The sequence below is a fragment of the Saccopteryx leptura genome, chromosome 1 (genome assembly GCF_036850995.1).
Source record: "Saccopteryx leptura isolate mSacLep1 chromosome 1, mSacLep1_pri_phased_curated, whole genome shotgun sequence".
Taxonomy (NCBI): domain Eukaryota; kingdom Metazoa; phylum Chordata; class Mammalia; order Chiroptera; family Emballonuridae; genus Saccopteryx; species Saccopteryx leptura.
In genome coordinates, this window is record NC_089503.1 from 79,054,648 (window position 1) to 79,077,316 (window position 22,669).

A 22,669-nucleotide genomic window follows, 5' to 3' on the forward strand; every position below is an offset into this window, starting at 1 on the left:
AGCTGTGTTTACTCCTCAAAAATGCGGGGCAAGCATGGCGTACTACAGGGGGGACATTTGGGTCAATAGCTGGTGCAAACAGAGGAGGTGCCTAAAATGACTCACCATCCACTAGCTGTGGATCTCACCATCTCACCGCACTCACCCAAGGACGTAGGCAAGAACACCTAGAGAAAAACAGCGAAATGGGAAAATCCAACAACACGTGAAAACTGAGAATTCTGTGACCGAGTTATATCAGGGTCGGAGCCTAAAGCACAACTCCAGTTCTACAGAGAGGCCCCTGTGAGTTGGGGACCTGCATTGCCAACACCCACACAGGGCCCCTCAGAGAGGAAGGTCACGTCACCTCAGACCAGGGCCAGGAGCAGCCAGCCAGGGGTCCTAACACCCGCATGATGTGGTGCACAGGCAGTCTGGTCATAAGGATCTGGGTTCAAATCTCTGCCCCTGGCACACTTGGTCTGTGGGCAAATTACTGCACCATTCTGACTCTGTTTCTTCACCTATAAAATGCCAACCATAATCCCCATTTCCAAGGTCGTGAGCTTTAAATGAGAAAATGGACGTAAAACTCACAGTAATTCAGCAACTGGCAGCTATTATTAATGAAAGCAGTAGCCAACTACTGATGGGTAAAAATCAAATTTGGTTCCTTAAAAGAAAAAGGTTTCATGAAGTTAGTGAGGAAGAACCATTTTCAGAAAATTCAAGGAAGCAAGGTAAACAAACTAGAGTCCCCACTTGCCGATGGCTCCCGAGAGCACGCCACCACCAGCTCTCCTACAGACAGAGAACGGGGGTGGCCTGCCCCGTTACCCCCACACTCCTCACACTTTATAAATACACCACACGACCCAGGAGAGAGCACTGCTGCCAACCCTCTGGGCAAACAAGTCCAACAGGACTTGATCCGGAAATTAAGTGTCCATGCAGCCCAGCCACACTCAGTCAGAAGAGACATCCATGACCTACTTAGTCTTCGAGCACTGTTCTCAAAGCCAGAAACAAGTGGATGGTGAGACGGGCCGCTGACGTCAGCAGGGCCCTGCACAGAACCCCTGGCGTCCTTTCTCAGATGAGGCGTGCACTAAAACACTGATGACAAAAACGATCTTGGCTTTAAAACAGCTGATTCAAGTGGTGTTTTTTAAAAGCAATGAGTCACAGAAGCCACGCTAACAATTCATTACCTCAGCCTAGCACCAAGATGCATTTTCATTCACTTAAAATTGAAGGCCACACCTCTCATGACAGTAACTTGTCAAGCTAACTATCCCTAACCACATAACTGTTTCCTGAGTCTGTGTGTCTTCTCCGTGTAACAGTACAGTGAGTTGAGAGCTGAGACCCTGCCTTTGATTTTGATATTCCAGTGTCTTGGTGCAACGAGAAGCAAACACAATGTCTACTGTGACGAGGTGGGCTGTGCCCTCACCAGTGAATCCTCCGGCTCCCAGCCATTTGCACCCCTGGCTACTCAGATTAGAGAATGGAAACAGAGTGATATCTGCCGTAAAGACAAGGAAGAAAGACAAGACCAGGGGAAAGGCGGTATACTTTCAACCACCACATAGCTACAAAATGATCCCCAACATTACAATTCATTTCACCAGGGAGATGCAGGTCTTAGGGAGGTGAATCCAAGGACCTTGTCAGGGACACATTCCAGTAAATCCCAGAGCATTCCAACAGGTAGACAGTGGACACTACTTTAGCAACGAGGCGATGGTGGAGGGAGCAAGCTGAGGGTGAAACCACAGCCAGGCAAACCTGCTGCTCTTCATACCCTCGTCCATCCTCCTCAGGCCTGGGGCCAGCCCCAGATGCTCCACCCGCCCCTCACCACGGTACACTCAGAGTCCCCATCACAGAGATTTACCTGACAGCCCTGTAGTTTACTTAGCACTTTTCTCCCACATTGTGACATGTAACCATCTACAGTTCTGCAAGGCCAAGTAGAGAAAGCATTTTTATCACCCACTTACAAATGTAGAAATTGAGGCCAAAACATGTTGACCAGGTGGTAAAAATCAGGACTGAAGCACAGACCTCATTCATGTCCTTGCTCTAAAATCACCCAGCCGGGTGCACCCAGACCTGATGTAGCCAGGGTATTCAAGTTCTAGGCCACTGCTCTTCCCACTGCACCACACTACTGAGCACCTTCTAGAGAGAGAATTCTAACACACAACCCTTCCCAACACAGCAGCCCACACACTTGAACCTTCTTAACAAAAACAGGAGCACATAAATCCTTAACCCTGGTGTCAGTCGCATGTACCCTGAGCCACCTACCTCCCTGACAAATACACAAAGCCCAACCCTGGAACTTTCAAAGGACAGTCACATACTAGCAACTGGCTTTCTGCAAGCAAGTGGTAAGCATGAGGCGTGGACAAACCAATGAGCCCAGATCTCCGAGTCTCTACATCCTGGGTTCAAATCCTGTCTCTGGAACTACTTACTTACTCTCTATGACCTGAGGCAAACAACTTTGTTTTTCTAAGTCTCAGCTTCCTCATTTATAAATTAAGGAGTTTTAAAAAATAATTTCACAGTGAATGTAATGGTTAAAATGGTAACTTTTATGTTTGCTTATTTTACCACAATAAAAAAATAAGTTAACAGACCAGGCGGTGGTGCAGTGGATAGAGCGTCAGACTGGGATGTGGAGGACCCAGGTTCGAGACCCCAAGGTCTCCAGCTTGAGCACGGGCTCATCTGGTTTGAGCAAAAGCTCATCAGCTTGAGCCCAAGGTCGCTGGCTCGAGCAAGGGGTTACTCAGTCTGCTGAAGGCCTGCGGTCAAGGCACATATGAGAAAGCAATCAATGAACAATTAAGGTGTTGCAATGCGCAATGAAAAACTGATGATTGATGCTTCTCATCTCTCCATTCCTGTCTGTCTGTCTCTGTCTATCCCTCTCTCTGACTCTCTCTCTGTCTCTGTGTAAAAAAAAAAAAAAAAAGTTAACATTCATATTTTTAAAAAAAAATCTCACAGAGTCATAGTGAGGATTAAATAAGCTATTGTAATGACAAGTTTTCAACATCATCTAGCACATATTAAATCCTGATAAGTAGTTATTTATTTAAAATAAGTTTGTTTTTAATATAAAGATAATACATGATCAATGTAGAAAATGCTGAAAATGATCAAGATAAAAAATCTCCTGTGATATAAATATCCAGAGGTAACCACTGATATTAAATTCTTTAGTATTTTCCCCATGCATAGACATTTCTTAAATTTGGAACATGATTATTATACAATTTTGCAGTCATGATCCATTCTTTTTGCCTTCCCAGTGACTGCAAAGACTATTCTCACAATAACATCCAGAAATAAAAGACTCTGTTAAGGCAAGAATAAAAAGTTGCATGAAAATTGAGGCAGGAACAAGGAGCTCAGGCTGACCAAGTGGAGGCGCCTGCCCTCAGAGCCAGGACGGAGATTTATGCCAAATCCCTGGCACCTGGCATTCCTGTGCCCGCCAGTGTTCACCCAGAAAGCAGGCACTCTGGGCGGTAGGGCCAAGCAGGACAAAGGCCATGGGGGGCGGGGGTTGTGGAGGGCTGCATGTGTCAGGCTCTGCAGGACAAAGAGCTCACGGACCCACTGCCCTCAAGGAGTTTCCACTGTGACCAGGAAAGGGGGTGCAGGGGGAGACAGGGACCATGTCATTTAACTCCCAGGTTAAATATGAGATGACAACTGAAGCCCAGGGAGCCAAATGACTTCCCCAAGGCCATGGCAATGTGACCAGTCCCCACATGGCGCTGGAAGACTGAGCTCTCGGGGCTCTGAGCCAGCTCAGCCTGCAGGGAACCCAGCAAAAAAAACTGTGAGGGCCTCCATCCAGTAGATCCTGCCCATCAACAAGTGTTTATTCATTGAGCACTTGGGATGTGTTAGCACAGAAACAAAGGCCACCTGGGCACAGGAATGGAGGCTGTCTAATGGGAACACGTGGCGCTCCGGCTGGCTCTAACGAGACCCGACTCCTGGGCTTCTGGGGACGCTCCATGTGTCAAAACTTCCCGCGTCAGCTGGCAGGGAAGACTGCACAGGCTGCAGTTTCAAAGGCAGCTTCTCTCAGGAAGTGCTTCTGAATGTTGGGGGAAGCACACCCAGAAATAACTCTGGAGAAGGAATTACAGGCTCACAAAATACATTTTAATGCTCATTTTCTAGCTGGGCACAGTCTTCACAACTTTCACTTTGTATGGCTGTGTGTGTTGTTTGGGGAGGGTGGGGAATCGGTGAGTGGCGCCCAAAGGCAGTTCCTGAAATTCTTCAGAAGAGCAGCTGCTCCCGGCTCCCAGCACTGGGGAATTCTATTTCCATCTCCGCTTACACATAATTATCTTCTACAGTAGTGCTCCCAGAGGGGCGAAGGTGCCAGTGGCCTCCCAGACAGCCTCCCCTGGCGGGCTGCTCCTGGCATGGGGCAGGCAGCAGGCAGGGACGAGAGCCTGAAAGCAGGCCCACCCACGGCCCGCTTCTCATGGCTCTCATCACAAACGTGTCAGGCCCTTTTCCTGTGAGGCCCAAAAAGGAAATTAAATGTCAGCCAGATAAGATTTCCCTTCAGCTCTGACGCCAAGGAATCAGAAATGATGATTTCCACAGCAACCACACAAAGCAAACTGGCACAGGCCTCAGGCCGTCAGAGCAGGCATGCTAAGGGCAAGCTACTGCCTGGAGCTTCTTCTTGTGTTCAGTGACTACTCTGATCGCAGGCCTGTTTTGATGGCAAGAGAACGACACTGCCTAAAACTCTGTGGGTCAAAGCGAGCAGGAACAGGAGCAGGAGCAGGAGGGCTCCGGTCAGCGCTGCCCGCTCTCTCTGCACAGACCCTTTGGACACCCCTGCCCGCCCTGTACTTTCGAGACCAAACGCAGCCTGCTGCCCAAGGGAGCTGACTCGGCTCCCTTCACAGCACAGGAACGTGAAGCACAGGAGGACCCGGAGAGCTGAACGCACCGTGATTGCACACAGGAATTTGCTTAAGCTCCTTCACCACAGGCGCAGTGCTCACCAGGCAGGCCGGGGGCCGGGGGCTGGGGGAGACCACGCAGCTTCCCGCAGGGCTGCCACAGGCCCCGCCTCCTTGCACCTGCCTGCCTACTTTCCCTCCTTCACGCTATGGTTCAGGAGTGGGGAGCAGGAGGGGGCAGTGGAAAGGCATCTAGAAGGAGAGAGAAGGCAGGAGAAGGCGATGGAGCCAGGGCCAACAGAGCACTAACATTTTTTTAAAAAACTGCAGAGAAACAGTTGTTGCAAAATACCTAGGAGGGTATTTTTTTTCTTTTACTAGTAAACGTTATTTACAGTTGAAGGACTTTTAGTATAAGGCTTACCTCCGATAAAACTGAAGAAAAGTGACTGCAGTGTTGGCGCATTAAACGGCAGACACTGCCTTTGTAGTCTTTTCCTAGTTCTTCTAGTTTTTTCTACGTCATCTTCTAGGAGGTCTGTGTTCCCCACATCCTCTCAAGAACTAGCAGAGCCCTACCTGATCCCTGACCCCTGCACAGCTCTGGAACCTCGTGACTCCTTTCTCTCTCTCTCTCTCTCTCTCTCTCTCTCTCTTTCTCTCTCTCTCTCTCACACACACACACACACACACACAGGAGTTGCACACGCCCACTTTCAGGCCTCTGCATTTGCTGTTCCCTCTGCCTACAGTGCTCTCCCCCACACATCGGCTCTGACCCCACTCGCCTCCTTCAGAGGGAAGCTCACCTTCCAACACCTCCCCCCACCTCTGCTCCAGCACGCCCCTGCTTCGCCCCTGCTTCTTAGCAATCACCACCGCATACTATGCTGGGCTGACGGGCTGAACTGTGTCCCCTAAAGAGCTACGTCCACCTGAAACCTAGGAATGTGACCTCATTTAGAAATAGTCTTTGCAGATATAATTACTTAAGATGAGGACCCACTAGAATAGAATGGGCCATAATCCATGGACTGGGGTCCTTATGAGAAGATAGGAGAGAGTGGGAAAAGGTGGTGCGATGACACAGGTGGACACCAGAGCTGGGCTGCCATAAGCTGAGAATGCCAAGGAGGCCATGACCACCAGAGGCCAAGAGACAGGCCGGGAGCACACTCCCTCACAGCCTCCAGAACTGTGAGAGCACAAATTTGTTGTTCAAGCCAGTGGTTTTCAACCACTGATCCACAAAAGAGTTAACTACCTGATGATGTATGAAGATTATAGACCCAATAATCACTCTATAATCTTCACACACCATCAGGGTGGTTAACTCTTTCACAGACCGGCAGTTGAAAACCAATGTTTTAAGCCATTCATTTTGTGGCTCTTTGTTACAGGATGCCCTAGGAAATGAATACACACACCATGACTTTCACTTACTGTCACCCCTTATAGAAAATAAACCCCAGAAGAAACAAGATGTATGTTTCTTCTATATAATTCAAAATGCCCAACACATAGAACTGCATCTGATACCAAGTAGCCACTTACTAAGCACATGCGGAATGAATTCTGAGCGAAGGAAGCCAAGCTGAGGACAGAGGCAGGGTGCCAGACCCGTCCTACTGCGCGCTTCACCTCTCAGGGCCGGCTCAGCCTCCACAAAAACAAAAGGGAGAGGCCCAGGCTGGGGGCCTCTAGCTGTCAGCCTGTCTTCAAAGAGGAAAAAGGCCTCTGCCTTTGGGGCCTTGGTGTCTCACAGCAGGAGGGCTGGTGTGAGAAGGGAACATCAAACCTGCCCTCCTTCCTCCCCTCAAAGGCTCCCTGCCCTCCGCCTTCACTCCCCCAGGCCTGACCCATTCCAGCAGCCTTTCCTCAGCTCCTGGCTCCTCTCTTTAAAGTCACTAGATTACAGGCGGTTTCATATTTAGCAAACGTAATGTGTACTTGTACATTTAACAACATTTATTAAGGAAAAAGGAACACAAATAAGAGTAGTCGTTACTTATAATTACTGAGTCTTATGAGGTAACATGCTGAGAGCTTCATGGATATTACATCCCGAATCCTCACCACAGCCCTGGGAGGTAGGTCCTGATACTATTCCTGGTTTACAGATGAGTAAGCTGGGGCACAGGAGAAAATAACTGCGTAAGTCCCATAGCCACGAGGTGCTCAGTGGAAGCTGGAGCCCCTTGGCCTGACCCTGGAGCCTCCTCAGAACCCCGGGCTGCCTCCTGCACCACTTTTCTAATTTCCTTTGAATGGCAGGCAAAGGACAGTGCTGTCCAGTCGGTCAGAGCTTCCCCAAACCCATTAGGCAGCTCAGCCTGCAGGGACAGCTGGGGCCGGGGAAAGAGGGCATCTATTCATGAGGGCCTCCAGATGCCTTCTCTACCAGGGCAGACCCTTGGAACACCTTCTGAGAAACCATGGCTTCTCCCAAAGCACCCTGGCTAAGGGACAAACCATCACAACATTCTAACAAACCAGGAGAGAGGGGGACCGATCGCCACATCACTGGAAGGAAGGCGTACTGTACCGAGTCCTGCTTCACCCCATCCACGGAAGCTGTACCAGAAACATGGATGTCTAATTTTCGGGCAGGCTGTTTTCAAGCGTTCTCCCACTTCAGCTCCCGGTCTCTGATCCCTGCCTCCGCAGCGTGGAACGTCTCAATGTGTTCACATGTGCTTGCTTCTTCAGGGTGGAGGCTGGCAGAAATACTCTGGCAAGTTATTCCAAAATCAAAGTGCTCTATCAGAGTGCCCAGCCTCTGGGAGAAATGAAGAGAATATGAAACCAGAGCCACATGGCCACCCCTGGCAACATGACACTTGCACCTTGGTCCTCGCAAGCTCAGCTCTCCCATTTTCCACGGTTACTATGGACATGCCCACTACAACCCAGAGGTCAAATAAAGAGTTTCACAGTCTCAGCAGTAATGGGTAAAATCGCCTACTCAATCCAATCCTTTTCTTTCACCTAAAAGAATGGCAGCCCATGAGGAAATGGGCTGCCTCCTACAGTCCTGGTCGTTTGAACCAGTACAGCCCCTGAGAGCACAGTGTGGGTACTGTTATAGCAGCTTAAATGTGTAAGCCTGTGACACACCAGTTCCACTCCTGAGAAACACGTGCCTATGTGCATAACACTGTGCACGTAAGTCATAATGCAAAGCCAGTGAGTTAGCTCAGATGTCTATCAATGGCGACTGCCTCACACATTATGATCTATCTATACTATAAAGTATTTTGTAGACAAAAGACAAGTGAAGGCAGAAGAGCTACATGTATGGAAAGGTCTATAAGACATACTTCGGGAAAGAGACAAACAAAACAAAACTCGATGTACTATGTCTACACAGGCTGGTGGACAATTTTAGGATAAGCATCAAACTGCTAAAACGGGTTACCTCTGAGAGCCCAGCAGGAGGCAGTGCGAGGAGAGGGGAGCCGGATGAAAGGGGACCTCACATGCTGTGCTATGTACGACCACGCACTCTTTAAGCAGAGGTGTGGGGCTTAAGAGCATAGCATATTCATGCACCACCTATATCATTTTTTTTTAAAGCAAGTAAACTGGTTAAACACACCACCACCACCATCACCAAAATAGGGGTCTTGTTCTGGTGTAAAAGTACCACAGCACTCTGAAAAAGTTTGGTGCCACACTCCCAGGTCTTCCCAGAGTTACTGATAAAGTTCAAGTCCAATTTCTAAGCCACTGATGACAGCCAGGCGAGGGATCAACAGGGAAAAAGGAAAATGTGGGATGCAAAGAAAACTTTTGGAAAAGCTCTGTAGAAGTTGCAAACCTGTCCTACCCTGAATCTGCACAGCTCCAAAACTCACTATTCTGAGACTTTCTACCTCTCACCCCGATAGAATGGGGGGGGGGGGGAGAATAACCAGGATTAAGAGAGAAGTTCCTTTCCCACAGCAGAAGGAAAGCCACCTGGTCTCCCCAGCAGAGCTGCTCCCAGCAATCAGTGGAAAGGCCTGGCCAAACTCCACCCTGCTGACAAAGGCACGTGTGCCAGGCTCCTCGGGTGGTGGGTCAGCCAAGTCTGGCAGCCCCAAGCCCACTCAGAGTCCCCCCACCATTTCGGCAGACAGCTGGGGCATCGCTTCTCACTCACTACTGCAATCCGAACTGAAACAGTCTACAAATCAGATGGTTCTGCCAACAAAACAGCAACAATGTGGAAAAAAGAGAGAGAAATCAATGGTATCCTGGCTAAATATATATATATCTATTCTTTCTGCTTGCCAGCAGAACCACTTCTGTGGCTCAAATATGTATCTTTTTTGCTTCCCATTAATAATTAAAACAAACACACACCCACATACACACACACACACACACACACACACACACACACGCACGCAGCTAAACATGAGCAAAAAGGAAAAAACCAACAACAAAAGGGGCTTCACTTAAGAAGCAGGCATGACAGCCAATATCCCCAGTCAAAAATGCTCTCTTCCCATTAAATCAGGTACCGTTAGTGCCAATCTCACCGGGCATTTTAACAGTCTGCAGCTACGGGCTGCCAAGAGGTGCCAGATCTTGGAGGGAAAGAGGCACCACCAAGCAGAGAGTGGGGTAGCTGAGCCTTCCGCAGTGACACCGCAGAGACCGCTCACGACTGCAATGCCAGGAAAAAAGCAATCCAATAAAGGTAACCCTGGGAATAAAGGTGATCCTCCTTGAAATGGCAACACAGCCCAAATAAAGCTGAAACCTGCCCAACTGAACTGAGCCAAGCAAGAACAAGCCATCTGACAGGCATGGGCATCATGCAATCTGGAAAACAGAAGCACCAGCAAGTTTGTTACAAAGTCTGGCCCTGAATAGAGTAGAGGGCATGAGCCCAGCATATTACTGACATGGCAACCGTACATCCTGATGGGGACACTCAGACATTAGCCACCAGGACCAGTTATTTCCCCTTGCTCTGAATCTAGTTCACCCAAGTATGGCCTGGCTCCCCACAAAGACTGCATTCCTCAGGAAAGGGTGGTCCCACCTCCTCCTCACAGGGGGGCCACCACCGTGAACTCCCCCAACATTCCTCCCCTCTCCCAGCCAGCCCGTGCATGCTTGTGAGGACAAGTCAACCCTGCCTAGAGGAAGATTCACTCTTGGGGAACAGGCAAAACTCAGGATCACACCCCTGGGAGGTTCCACTGGGCCCATCAGAAAACAATAGGGTAGAAACTATACCCCAAGGGATCTTCCTTTTGGGGGGGCTTTTTCCTCAGTGCTTTTTGTTTTGCTTGAATGCTATAAAGTCAGTAGCCATGGCCACCATCACAGCCGCCTGGCCCATGCTGGTTCGAATTTGATTCGGACAAACGGTAATGAAACAACAATGAAACAACGGAACCAAGAACTGGTGGGCCATTAGCTTTAATACTAGCTTGCACCCGACGGGCAAAAAATACACACAGTGGGAAAACACTTCCCTTTCCATTCAGGGCTCCCAAAGCCACTGACTTATCCGAGTTTCCTAGAATTAAAGGTTTGTACCTCACCAGCCTTATTCACCTCTTCCCCATCTCCTTCTCTCTGCACAAACTCTGCACTAACTGGCTTCTCCTTTAGCACTCTGCCATCTTGGCTGCTTCTCCTCTCCTCCACTTGGGCTCCTCTACCCCATTTTACAGTGTAGAAATCAAAACCTTTAATCCAATATACAAACAAGGAAGTCTCTGATACAAAGTCACTTATCTGAGGCATAATGGGATTCCTCAAGAGAGTGCACCACCTACATCACGCAACAGTCAAGGGTGTGGGGAAAAGCTTAGTCTTAAAACTAAGCCTTAGACCAGGGGTCCCCAAACTAAGGCCCGCGGGCCACATACGGCCCCCTGAGGCCATTTATCCGGCCCCTGCCGCACTTCCAGAAGGGGCACCTTTTTCATTGGTGGTCAGTGAGAGGAGCACATTGACCATCTCATTAGCTAAAAGCAGGCCCATAGTTCCCATTGACATAATGGTCAGTTTGTTGATTTAAATTTACTTGTTTTTTATCTTAAATATTGTATTTGTTCCCGTTTTGTTTTTATACTTTAAAATAAGATATGTGCAGTGTGCATAGGGATTTGTTCATAGTTTTTTTATAGTTCAGCCCTCCAACGGTCTGAGGGACAGTGACCTGGCCCCTGCGTAAAAAGTTTGGGGACCCCTGCCTTAGACTATAACGACCCTGTCTCCCAATCCAATGCAAACAATAAGCGAGCAAACATATATATCATTATTTACAAACTTATTTGACCAACAAATGCTCAAAGCAGCATGTCCTACCTGGGGGCTGAGGAACCTGAATTTCCTCGGAGATGCTCCCAGAAAGGCAGAAATAAGGCCAGGGAATGGGCAAGGAGAGCGGAAGGCCCTTTCAGGTTTTACTTTTCTACCTGTCAGAAGAAACCAAAGGAGGCAATTTTGGTTTCTGCAGTTATAGCTCTCAGTCCACACAGTTAGCATCTGCAATACCAGGAGATAGCTGGGACACTGAATGCCTTCCACCCTCTCACACCCCCTTTTCTTTTTATTTATTTTTTTTTTTTTGTATTTTTCTGAAGCTGGAAACGGGGAGAGACAGTCAGACTCCCTCATGCGCCCGACCGGGATCCACCCGGCACACCCACCAGGGGCGACGCTCTGCCCACCAGGGGGCGATGCTCTGTCCCTCCGGGGCGTTGCTCTGCCGCGACCAGAGCCACTCTAGCGCCTGGGGCAGAGGCCAAGGAGCCATCCCCAGCACCCGGGCCATCTTTGCTCCAATGGAGCCTTGGCTGCGGGAGGGGAAGAGAGAGACAGAGAGGAAGGAGGGGGGGCGGAGGTGGAGAAGCAAATGGGCGCTTCTCCTATGTGCCCTGGCCGGGAATCGAACCCGGTTCCCCTGCACGCCAGGCCGACGCTCTACCGCTGAGCCAACCGGCCAGGGCCACACCCCCTTTTCTTCATCACCATGGCCACTGTTTTAGTCTTGAGTTCAAGTCCTCACCATCTGTCATGTCAATTACTCTAATGGACTCATTTCTCGAATCCCAATTTCACACTCCACAAGTCCCATGGAGCTACCAATTCTAAAATACAGACTTGACCTCTATACCTTAACAAAAGCCCCAGCCTACAGGGCAGAGTTCAACCCTGGCAGGACATGCGAGGCCTCTGCCTGCACAGGTTCCAGAGTCACACAGAACTCAGCTGACACTCAGACAAACTGAAAGGTTGGCCGAAGGAGGAATACATCCAAGTTCAGGCAAGAAAACTCTATTGGGGTTTATCTGCCAGGCAGACTCCTAAGGCAGAGGTCAGCGCCCGCCTTTCTTTCTTTTTTTGTTTGTTTGTTTGTTTGCTTTGTATTTTTCTGAAGCTGGAAACGGGGAGAGACAGTCAGACAGACTCCTGCATGCGCTGGACTGGGATCCACCCAGCACGCCCACCAGGGGGCGATGCTCTGCCCACCAGGGGGCGATGCTCTGCCCCTCCGGGGCGTCCCTCTGTTGCGACCAGAGCCACTCCAGCACATGGGGCAGAGGCCAAGGAGCCATCCCCAGCACCCGGGCCATCTTTGCTCCAATGGAGCCTGGGCTGCGGGAGGGGAAGAGACAGACAGAGAGGAAGGAGAGGGGGAGGGGTGGAGAAGCAGATGGGTGCTTCTCCTGTGTGCCCTGGCCGGGAATCGAACCCGGGACCTCTGCACGCCAGGCCAACGCTCTACCACTGAGCCAACTGGCCAGGGCCGGCGCCCGCCTTTCTAACAGGCAGGGTTAAATAGGGAGCCTCTGGGTGGGAGCTGGGCAGCCATTAAGGGAAAGGGAAAGAGTGATTTTGGCCCTTGACGTCAGTTTACCCGCAGGGAAGTTCCGGGAAAGCACTGCATCCGGGTTAGTCAACCCGCACTCCAACGGTGATGATCTGGAACATCCCGTTGGTCAGAGTATGCAGGGGAGGAGGAATTCAGAGATTCAGGTGGCAACGCAATCACTAACTACTTGCTCGCTATGTGGGCACACGTGTGTTTATGTGCCCATTTCCTTCTCTGTGTTCTGGGAATAACACGATCAACCTGTGGAGTCATGGGAGTTGAACCCGAGTTGCAGAAAGCCTAGCTCTCCGAGAGCAATCACTACCCTACCCCTAACCTGGCTCTGGAGTCTGTGCTTCCGGCCACCTGGTGGCACTAGGACTACTGCTTCCTAAAGATGTGTATGAATTAATTCAAGAGAAAAAAAGGCACACTCAAGATCTAAAAATTAAGGGTCATAAACATAAAAATTAGGTTTCCAAAATGTGAAAGAAACCAATACTAATTATCAAGATGGTGCAAGAAGAGGAAGGGAAGGGGAAGAGAGGGAAAACATTACTTTGGAAAAAAATATTTTAAAATACAGAGCTCTATGATTATTTTTGGACTTCCTTTGTTCCAAAGATTTAGGAGGATTACATTTCAAAAGCTCACAAAGAACATATTTCTATCTTTTAAAACTATTTTTTAATTAATATCTCCAGAGAACTAAAAAGTGCTTTTATAGACTGACTGTATCTTTAATAAAATTCTCAGAAATGTTGGCATCAGTCACAACAAACACCCTCTTGGAATTTAATTTCCTTTTCAGCATACATCTTACTACGGAAACTCATTTATGACACCATCACGACTAGTCAAAATCTCCTAGAACACAAGAACCTCACAGCCCCACAAGAGAAACTGACAGAACTAGAGTGAAACTGACCCCATATTTAGCCAAATCGTACACCCATCAGATTTCTCTTGCGCCAAATTTTCCAGCTTTTCCTGTCAGATTCAACTCCATCTCCTTCCCAGTCCCTATCTGCCCCGCCCTGCCCACCTACGCTTTAGCTCTTTCAATACCACTTTCCAGCTAGAAACCCCCAAATTCAGTATCTTTTCCTTGTTCATAAAATGAATTAAAAAGAGCCAAGGGCAACTAGCTACATCCATCTTCACCTTCCTATCAAAGGCCTGTTCTTTCCGGCTTCTGGTTTTGTTCACTTCTCTCCTTTTAGATGACGGCAGGACCTGGAATTGTCACTCACTGTGTGTTAGGGGACGGAATGGGGAGGCAAAAGCGGGAAGAATTATTCATAAGTACAAAAGTATACTTTAAAAGCCTTTTTCCCTTGAGGACAATTCCTACTGGAAGACTTAATCAATGCCATTATCCCCAACGCCTGTGGGCAAAGGGAGAGTAAGGGGTCGACATCATCCATTACTGAGCACCTACTGCACTTCACAGGTATATTTCATTTAATATAAGGCAAATAATGACCTAATTTTACATATGCAGAACCCAGGCTCACAGCGGTCAGGCGATGGACTCAGGATGTGCACCAGACACTAAGACTCATGGACTCATAGCTTCCGATGTCCCCAAATGCTTATGTTAAAACACTGCCCTGGTATGGAAGACTCTTGACAGTTACACATTGCCTTCATAATACACATTGCCCCCTATAATACAACAACCCTGTAGGACAGCTGAGAATCCTTTTTCACTATTATAAAAGGCTATTTGGTTTCAAAGATCAACAGTAACTTGTACAAGCCTGCTATAACAGACTTGGCCCTTTCTGAACTGTTTTCTCACCTCGCACTGCCTGATAAATGGTAGGGGCTCAAATGGTAGCTATTATTAGCATCATGACTTTTATTAACTTAATAGCCCTTAAAGCAAAATTTAAACACATACACACACACACACAAATATATTTACACTACACACCAGACACACACATGTACACACACACTACGTATATTTTAAAGATTCAACCTAATTAGTCAAGCCCTTACTTGTTGGAGAGGGTATAATTTTACCACTACCTCAAACCCACAGATGACCACTAACTGCAGCTTCCAGGAAACTGACAAAAAAGGATCACTGAAAATGATGTGGTCAAACCCAATATGGATTTTAAAAACTACTAATGGAAGAAACAGAAGGTTAGGAGCACTCAGTTATAAAATACAAAAAATCCTCCTCTCCTTCTAACATCATGGCTTGATCATTAATATGCTGTTTGACCTGGCCATGTCATTTCAATTCTGTGATGACCCTTAGCATCCAAATCTGACCCAGGAGGTCACCCATATAAGTTCTAGTGAGAGGCTATCCAGGCCTGGGAGTAGGGGTGGAGTAGACAGTTATTACCTTAAACTGTTTTTAATGTCCTGCATCTAAAGCACTGTGTGCCTATTAATTACTCGCTTTCAAAGAAATCTGGGCACTCAGAAATGTCATATGCAACAGGAATCAGCTCACCACTTCTCAAGCCAGAATGAAAAAAGATGACAGAAGTGTGGTGGTCCTAGGATCCCAGCATCAGCCAGACAGAAGGAAATCTACAGTACTATAGCAAAGAGAGATCCAGGGGATGTTCTTCCAGGAAGGCTGCACCACACCAGGCCAACTGAGCACCACTCCAGGCTTGAGGGTTAAAACAAACAAACAAAAAATTCAGATCCACAAGTGAAAAATACATTATTATTTTTCAGCAAACAAACTTTATAGTAAAGATAGCTGGACAGCCATATGTACCAACAGCCAGCATGAGAACAGTATTCATACTTAATCTAGAACCAATTATTATTAGTTTTTTGTCTTACTTTTTGCAATCATTCTTGCTTCCTATCTGTTTTAAGTCCATCCTAATTTCTTTATAAGAATAGGCTGAGGTTGATTTTGTGTGGCTAAGTCTCACATGGAAAAAGACCTGTCTCCCTCAGAAACCTACTCCTACCTCCATCAGACTGGATAGTACTCTCTCTTTGTATCCCATTTCACAGATAAGGAAACAGAGGTCCAGAGAGGGTGAGTGACTCATTCAAGGTCACAGTCCCTGCTAATATATCTAGGACTACAACTAGAGCTCAAAAGGCCTACAGTGTGGGTCTCCAGCTCTATCACTGTTGCAAATGACCTGCTATACTTATGTCTTGAATATAAAATTTATGTGGGAAAGAAAAAATTAAGCCAACATGAGTCATCTCCACTGTCCGGGGGCACCACACAGGTTGTTCTAATTAAGCAGCCAGCATCTCCAGAACTACTTGTTTCTAAAATAACCGACCTCCGACAGAATAAAAGGCCATGTTTTATACGCCCTTCAGGATACTCACACCCCTGTGAGCAGATGTGCTTGCTAGGTTTTGGGACACAGGGAATAGGACCTTGGTGGTACTGAAGAGGGAATTGGGGATGTGGGTGAGAGGGTGGCGGTGGTCAGAGTTGTGTTTTCAGACAGATACCGGCAACGGTTATGATTTTCTGGAGCCTATTCCTATTCACCTTGGAACCCCTAAATATCTCACCCACGCTGGGGGCCCTCCTCAACTTAACCAGGACAAAAGCACTGCAGTCTGGGAGGTAAATGTGGCAGATGGGGAGGGGCGGTACTCAACCTAAGCAGTGGAGGAAGCAATGCTTCGTTCCCTCCCCCACCCCTTACAGGAACTCCCCATCGGGTCTTCAGACGCCAGAGGTGTCCCCAACTCTGAGCCTGACCCTCTCAGGTCTGCCCCGGAAAAGGCAGGAGAGAGGCAAAGCCCACTCCCCAGCGCTCCACCCCGCGGCCCAGGGCTGCACCCCGTGGGGCCTCCCTCCCTCCCTCTCACCCGCAGCGCCCCGGGCCGGACACTTGTCTACTCACGCCCGAGACCCTGAACACACGCACCCCTTTCTCGCCGCTCTCAGAGGACCGCGTCTCCAGCTTTTCCCTCCTGGGCGCTCCCGCACCCGCCTCCGGCCCGGGACTCCTTCTCACCGCGTCCTCCCGACCCCGAGTCCACCGGCACCCGCACTTCCCGCCCGGCCCACGCAGGCTCACGGTGCGCCCCAACTTTTTCCCGGCAGCGGCCGGGGCCCCGCGACGGCGGGGATTCCGAGTCCGGAGCCGCAACGGCCGGGCGGGCTCGCGTCTCCTCGGCCCCTGCCCGCCCAGCCCACACGAGTTGCGCTCGGGACCCGCTCGGCTTTCGGGCCTCGGCGCTCAGCCCGGCGCGGAGGCGGAGCCGGCGTGGCGGGAACCGTGCTGTCCCGGCGCCGGCACTCCGGTCCAGTGCGGGTCCCCGCGCCCGCCCGCTCGCCAGCTCGCCCGCTCCGCCGCGCGCCGCTCACCTCCTCCCGCGCCGCCGCCGCCACTGCCCGGAATACGTGGCAGTGGCCGCCGCCGCTCGCGCCCCGCGCCTCGCCTCGCCTCTCCTCTCGGCGTCCGCGCCTGTGGCTCCGGAGCGCAGGTCCGCAGCGCCAGGCGCCCTCTGCCGCCGGGAAGCCGAATTTTCTCGCCCTAACCCTAATTCTCCCGGCGCCCTCACCGGGCCTCGGCCCCTGCCACGCGGGTCTTTCCTTACCCCCATCCCTCGCCAGCCCCGGCCTTGCCCGGCCCCATCTCTCGCCTTTGAGCAGGGGTCGTAGGGCCGGGAGATTCGTTGTGCCTCTGCCTCCGGGGAGCCCGCCCTGATCAGCTAGCTGCTGGGAGCACTTCCCCTGGCTCCCGCACTGCCGGGGCAGAAGTCATCCCCCGGTCGATACGTTTCCTGCTTCTCTGAGTGCCTCGGGCCCCGAAGCAGTAAAATCGGGAGAGGCTGATGGTTAGAGGAGCATACTTGTTCACCATTCTCTCTCCTAGCGCTCTGCCGGGAATACCGAAGTGCGCAACAAATACTTCTTGAGGACGCAAGAGTGAATGAATGAGTAGAGAATTTTTTGCCCGTCTTCACCCACGTAGGCTTTTAAACCTCAAAATATCCCGACCGACCTGGATTTGTATTTTTGTAAATAACACACACACGCGCGCGTGCGCGCTCGCGCACAGTTTAGCATGAATAAATGAGATTCACAATTACCCACCTCAAACCAACACCAAAGCCACAAGAGGCCCACAGCTAAATGTTATCCAGAGATTTTAGTCAAATAGATTTAGATTTTAGACCCACCACTTAAAAGCTGGACATTTCGGGAAAGCTTATCTCCCTGGGTACTGTTACCTCATCTGTAAATTAAAACTAATAAAATCTACCTCATAGAACTGTTGGGAGGATTAATTGAGATCAGGCATTGAATGTAAAGCGCTTTACACACACATGTATACTGTAGCATGGTAGCTATTGTTCGTATATTACTGATCTAGTAGATAATAACTGTAGGCAAAAATGTAAAATAATGGCTACCTACGGTTTCACCTGAGGACAACCTGGTGTGTGTGGGATTGTCACCCCCCACCCCCAACAGAGCCAGCCCTAGGTGCAAGGCCTCTCTAGTTCTTCCTCTCCCCACCCCCAAGAATCAGCTGTTTTGGGGTTTTGTAAGAGTTATAGAACTGGCTCTTCTGCAGGTTTTTCTCCTGGGTTTCAGTGACCAACCACTCAATTAACAAGTGTTTATTTTATTGAAAAGGCAATGAACAGTTTGAGGCCTCTGCAGGCTGCTGCCTCTGTTTTCTTCTTGCCTTTCTCTCAACACCTAGAAGCTTTTTTTTTTTTTTTTTTTTTTTTTGGTGAGAGAGTGAGAGGGACAGACAGGCAGAAAGGGAGAGAGAGATGAAAAGCATCAATTCTTCGTTGTGGCACCTTAGTTGTTCATTGATTGCTTTCTTATATGTGCCTTGACTGGGGGCTCCAGCAGAGCAAGTGACCACTTGCTCAAGCCAGCAACCTTGGGCTCAAACCAGAGAACATATCTATGATCCCAGGTTCAAGCTGGCGACCTGGGGGTTTCAAACCTGAGTCCTCAGCATCCCAGGCCTACGCTCTATCCACTGCACCACCGCCTGGTCAGGCCAGACCATCCTTTCAATTCTGCCAGTCTCCTTCCTGCTTCACACATAAAACAGCTGCAAAGTGGTATTGGGTGGGCTTGGTAGGAAGCCCAGCCCATCCACCTTGAGCTTTCTGTACCTAACTCCCCTCAGTTGTAAACTGTGGAGAATAACATTTATCTGAGGCATTGATAAAAAAAAAAAGCAGTGATCCAGTTTGTGAGTGAAGTCCCTGGAACATATATGTGTTTAATAAAAGGCAACTACTAATCAGTTTATATAACAAGCGCTTAGGGCACGTCTCCTGAGTGTCGTAGGCACTGTGAGAATGAGGAAAGCAAACCTGAGTAAGACTCCCACCTTCAAAGGAGTTTGCGGTCCAGTGGGGGAAGACAGGCATGCACATACTAGGGCAGAGGGATGAGGGGGGTGCGTGGAAGCTGCTAAATATGAAATTAGCAAGCCTCAGATTCTAAATTGGGGCAGTATTGCAGTATGCATCGCTTTAATTCATTATAATTGTAAATGCTTTTTTCCTCTAACTATTATGTACATAACTTCATCAGGCCACTGCTAAAAATGAATGGACAATTTTAGGAAACAAGCACAACCATTTGATGTAGGATTCAATCCCTTAATAAGGTGACTTCACATGCTTTCTTATACTAGAAGTAACAAGTATATTGTGTCTTTGTGGAAGCACTATCATTTATAAGTTAAAGTTGCATACATATCTTGCAACCCCTACCTCACAGGGAAAGTTCAAACATTGTTACACTAATGGCCCTGAATGAATTAATTATACCTCTGTATAGATGCCCTTAGTGTTAGTTACATTTTTCCATATTGACCCTGGGCTGGTCCATGTAACATACTTTGGCCACTGGGACATTAGCAAATATGGCAAAAGCAGGAACAGTTGATGAGCACTTGTGCAGTCCTCCTTGCTCTCCTGGAACTCTGCAAAGAAAATAAGACAACTTGGTCCAACCTCCTTGAAGATGAAAGACACCAGGCAGAGAGAGGTTTGCAACCCTGATGCGGCCGCCTCCAGCCAACACACTGTTGAATGCGGCCACTTGAGTGAGCCCAGGCAAGAACAGCCGAAAGAGACCCAGCCAACCTAAGAATTGTGTGCAACAAAATGGTTGTTGTTAAGCCATAGTGTTGAGTGGTTTGTTACATAGCAATAGATAACTGAAACATACATCACACAAAGACACTGCAGTTACAAGATTTTAATGAAATTCACCCAAGAGTCAATACACTCATTTGTGTTTTCTGTAAAGAAAGATTCAATTAAAGTCACTATGTCACAGCTTAGCAGATTATCCCACTTTATAGAATGCCTTCTTTCCATGTATTTCATTGAATTGGTTGCTGAGCCTAGTACTGTTAAAAGTCCTTTGCCAGCCAGCATGACAAAGAGCTAGCAAAATCGGCTTGTGAGTGCTTTAAATATTATAACTTCTTGAAACACAACAGGTGTTAGGGAAGTTGGTTGTGTTTATCTCTCCCACTTTTTCATGAACTCCTTAATGATGAATATCTTGTCCAGTTTGACAGTGTTTCACCACAAATATGAAACATCAGTTATCTCTCCCACTTTTTCATGAACTCCTTAATGATGAATATCTTGTCCAGTTTGACAGTGTTTCACCACAAATATGAAACATCAGATAAGCAAGGGAAGTTAGAGATCAGCTAATCCTCCACTTCCCTTGCTTATCAAAATGATCAGCTAATCGGCCCTGGCCGGTTGGCTCAGCGGTAGAGCGTCGGCCTGGCGTGCAGGGGAACCGGGTTCGATTCCCGGCCAGGGCACATAGGAGAAGCGCCCATTTGCTTCTCCACCCCCCCCCCTTCCTCTCTGTCTCTCTCTTCCCCTCCTGCAGCCAAGGCTTCATTGGAACAAAGATGGCCCGGGCACTGGGGATGGCTCCTTGGCCTCTGCCCCAGGCGCTAGAGTGGCTCTGGTCGCGGCAGAGCGACGCCCCGGAGGGGCAGAGCATCGCCCCCTGGTGGGCAGAGCATCGCCCCTGGTGGGCGTGCCGGGTGGATCCCGGTCGGGCGCATGCGGGAGTCTGTCTGACTGTCTCTCCCCGTTTCTGGCTTCAGAAAAATACAAAAAAAAAAAAAAAAGAATGATCAGCTAATCATTTTGTGGATGAGGAAACTGATACTAAGATTAGAAGAGCCTAACAAGTTCCTAGGGCCCTGGAGCCAGCTCAGAGCACAGCTGGGATGACCAATTTAAGGTTCTTCATCCTCCTGTTCATTGAGTTGTTCTACTTTTCCTTTATGACTTTTGTTGCTGCTAAAAGTATCCTCATGCTCAAAATATCTTTACAACTTTCCTTTGCATTTAAGATAAATCCATACTCAATCTGGTCCCAGGAGGCCTGGTGTAACCGGCCCCTCCAGAAGCATTGGTCTCCCCCTACCCCTCACTCAGCACACTGCCCACTCCAGTTTTTTCTGTTCTTGCATCACTCCACCCAAGATTCCCAGTCCTGAAAGAAAGTTGGTTTGACTTAGCTGGTCACATGCCCCAACCTATGAAGAATAAGACCCCTTGAATACAAACCCACAAAAGTAATTATCAGAGCATTGTTCCCAGAAGAGAAAGTGGATCGAAGGTGACAAAATCACTGAATGTCCACTACATTAATCCTCAGGCCTCAGTTTCCCCAACTTTTCTTAACCAAACGTTTCTTAACCACTCCATCTGTTCCACTCTGTCATGATACTCCTGATTTCCCCTGTTCTTATCACATTTTATAATTACATGTTTATTTATTTGTTTCTCTCATTGTTGTTCTTCTGTGAGAGAAGGTAGAGTGTTTGCTTGCCCACTTCTATGTCCTTATCACTTGGCATAGAGACTAGTGTGTAATTAGCTCTCAATAAATATTTATTGAATGAATGAATGAATGAATAACATAGGCTTGGTGGTTCTGACTCATCCATACGATATTAGCTTTGTAGAAATGGACAAGAAAAAATAAAAGAATATGTTGAGTACAGGTTTGTGGAAGACACACCACACTGAGACCCTGTGTGATTCTGTGAAGAGGACAAGGACTCTCAACTCAGGATAAATAGTGAAACACTACCTTGTGCATCAGAGGTGAAGTTGTGCCGTGCTGCGCTGGGCTGGTTTTGAGGGAGATTATATAAACAGTGGAGCAAAGGGAGGGAGGTCTAGAATGGTGAGGGCTGCATGCCTCGGGGCATTTGCAGATGCCAGGAGCAGAGGTCCCCAACGATATTCACAAACCTGCTCCCTCGGCCTGTCTGTGCCTAGCCGTGCAGAGGTCCCAGGCTCATCTGCCAATGGCCACAGGTTCCTGGAGAGGGTTTTGCCGGTCATAGCCAAAATGGGAGGTTATTAGAGCAGTGTGAAGCAATGTATTTCATTTTTGAATCAGTAAATATTATATTATAGCTTGAGTGTTTTGTTTTTGGTCATTTTTTAGCAAAATTAAAAACTGGCAACCTCAGTTTTACCCCTAAATGTTTTTGTAAGGTTACTGGTCTGTGCGATCTGAAAGCCTGGGGAATTACCTGGGGAATCCCTGCGAGGGCTCTTCAGACTCAGTTACCTGTTGCTGGTCTTAGTTACATAGGTATATAGACCTGCCCGCCTCTGCCTCTGGTTCCTTTTCTGCCTCACACCAACTCAGCAGATATATTAGCTCCCCTGGTTAGAAGTGGGGGATGAAGGGGCTTCTCCTAGGACTGCATCTGTGACGGTGAGTCAGGAGAGAGCTGGCCATGGCTCTAGAGATGTCCCCAAATAAAAAACAAGCTCTGTGCTGTGCTTGAGGTCTGGTCAATGACCGTGTGTGTGTGTGTGTGTGTGTGTGTGTGTGTGTGTGTGTGTGTGTGTGTTTTATTCTGGCAGGGCAGATCCTTCTTAAGTCACCAAC

At 48.6% G+C, this 22,669-nt stretch overlaps 1 protein-coding gene across 3 annotated transcripts in view; it reads right to left on the reverse strand.

Annotated features, from left to right (window-relative positions):
* SMCO4 (single-pass membrane protein with coiled-coil domains 4) overlaps positions 1 to 17,314 on the reverse strand; it is an 81,378-nt gene extending 64,064 nt beyond the window's left edge. For 2 of the 3 annotated variants that reach the window (XM_066370609.1, XM_066370620.1), the window contains exon 1: positions 17,099 to 17,314. The gene's annotated coding sequence lies outside the window, so the exon portion shown is untranslated. Of the gene's footprint in view, positions 1 to 15,244; positions 15,383 to 17,098 lie in introns of those variants that run through there. The other variant, XM_066370630.1, reaches the window with a different exon arrangement.
* Between the last annotated feature and the right edge of the window lie 5,355 nt (positions 17,315 to 22,669).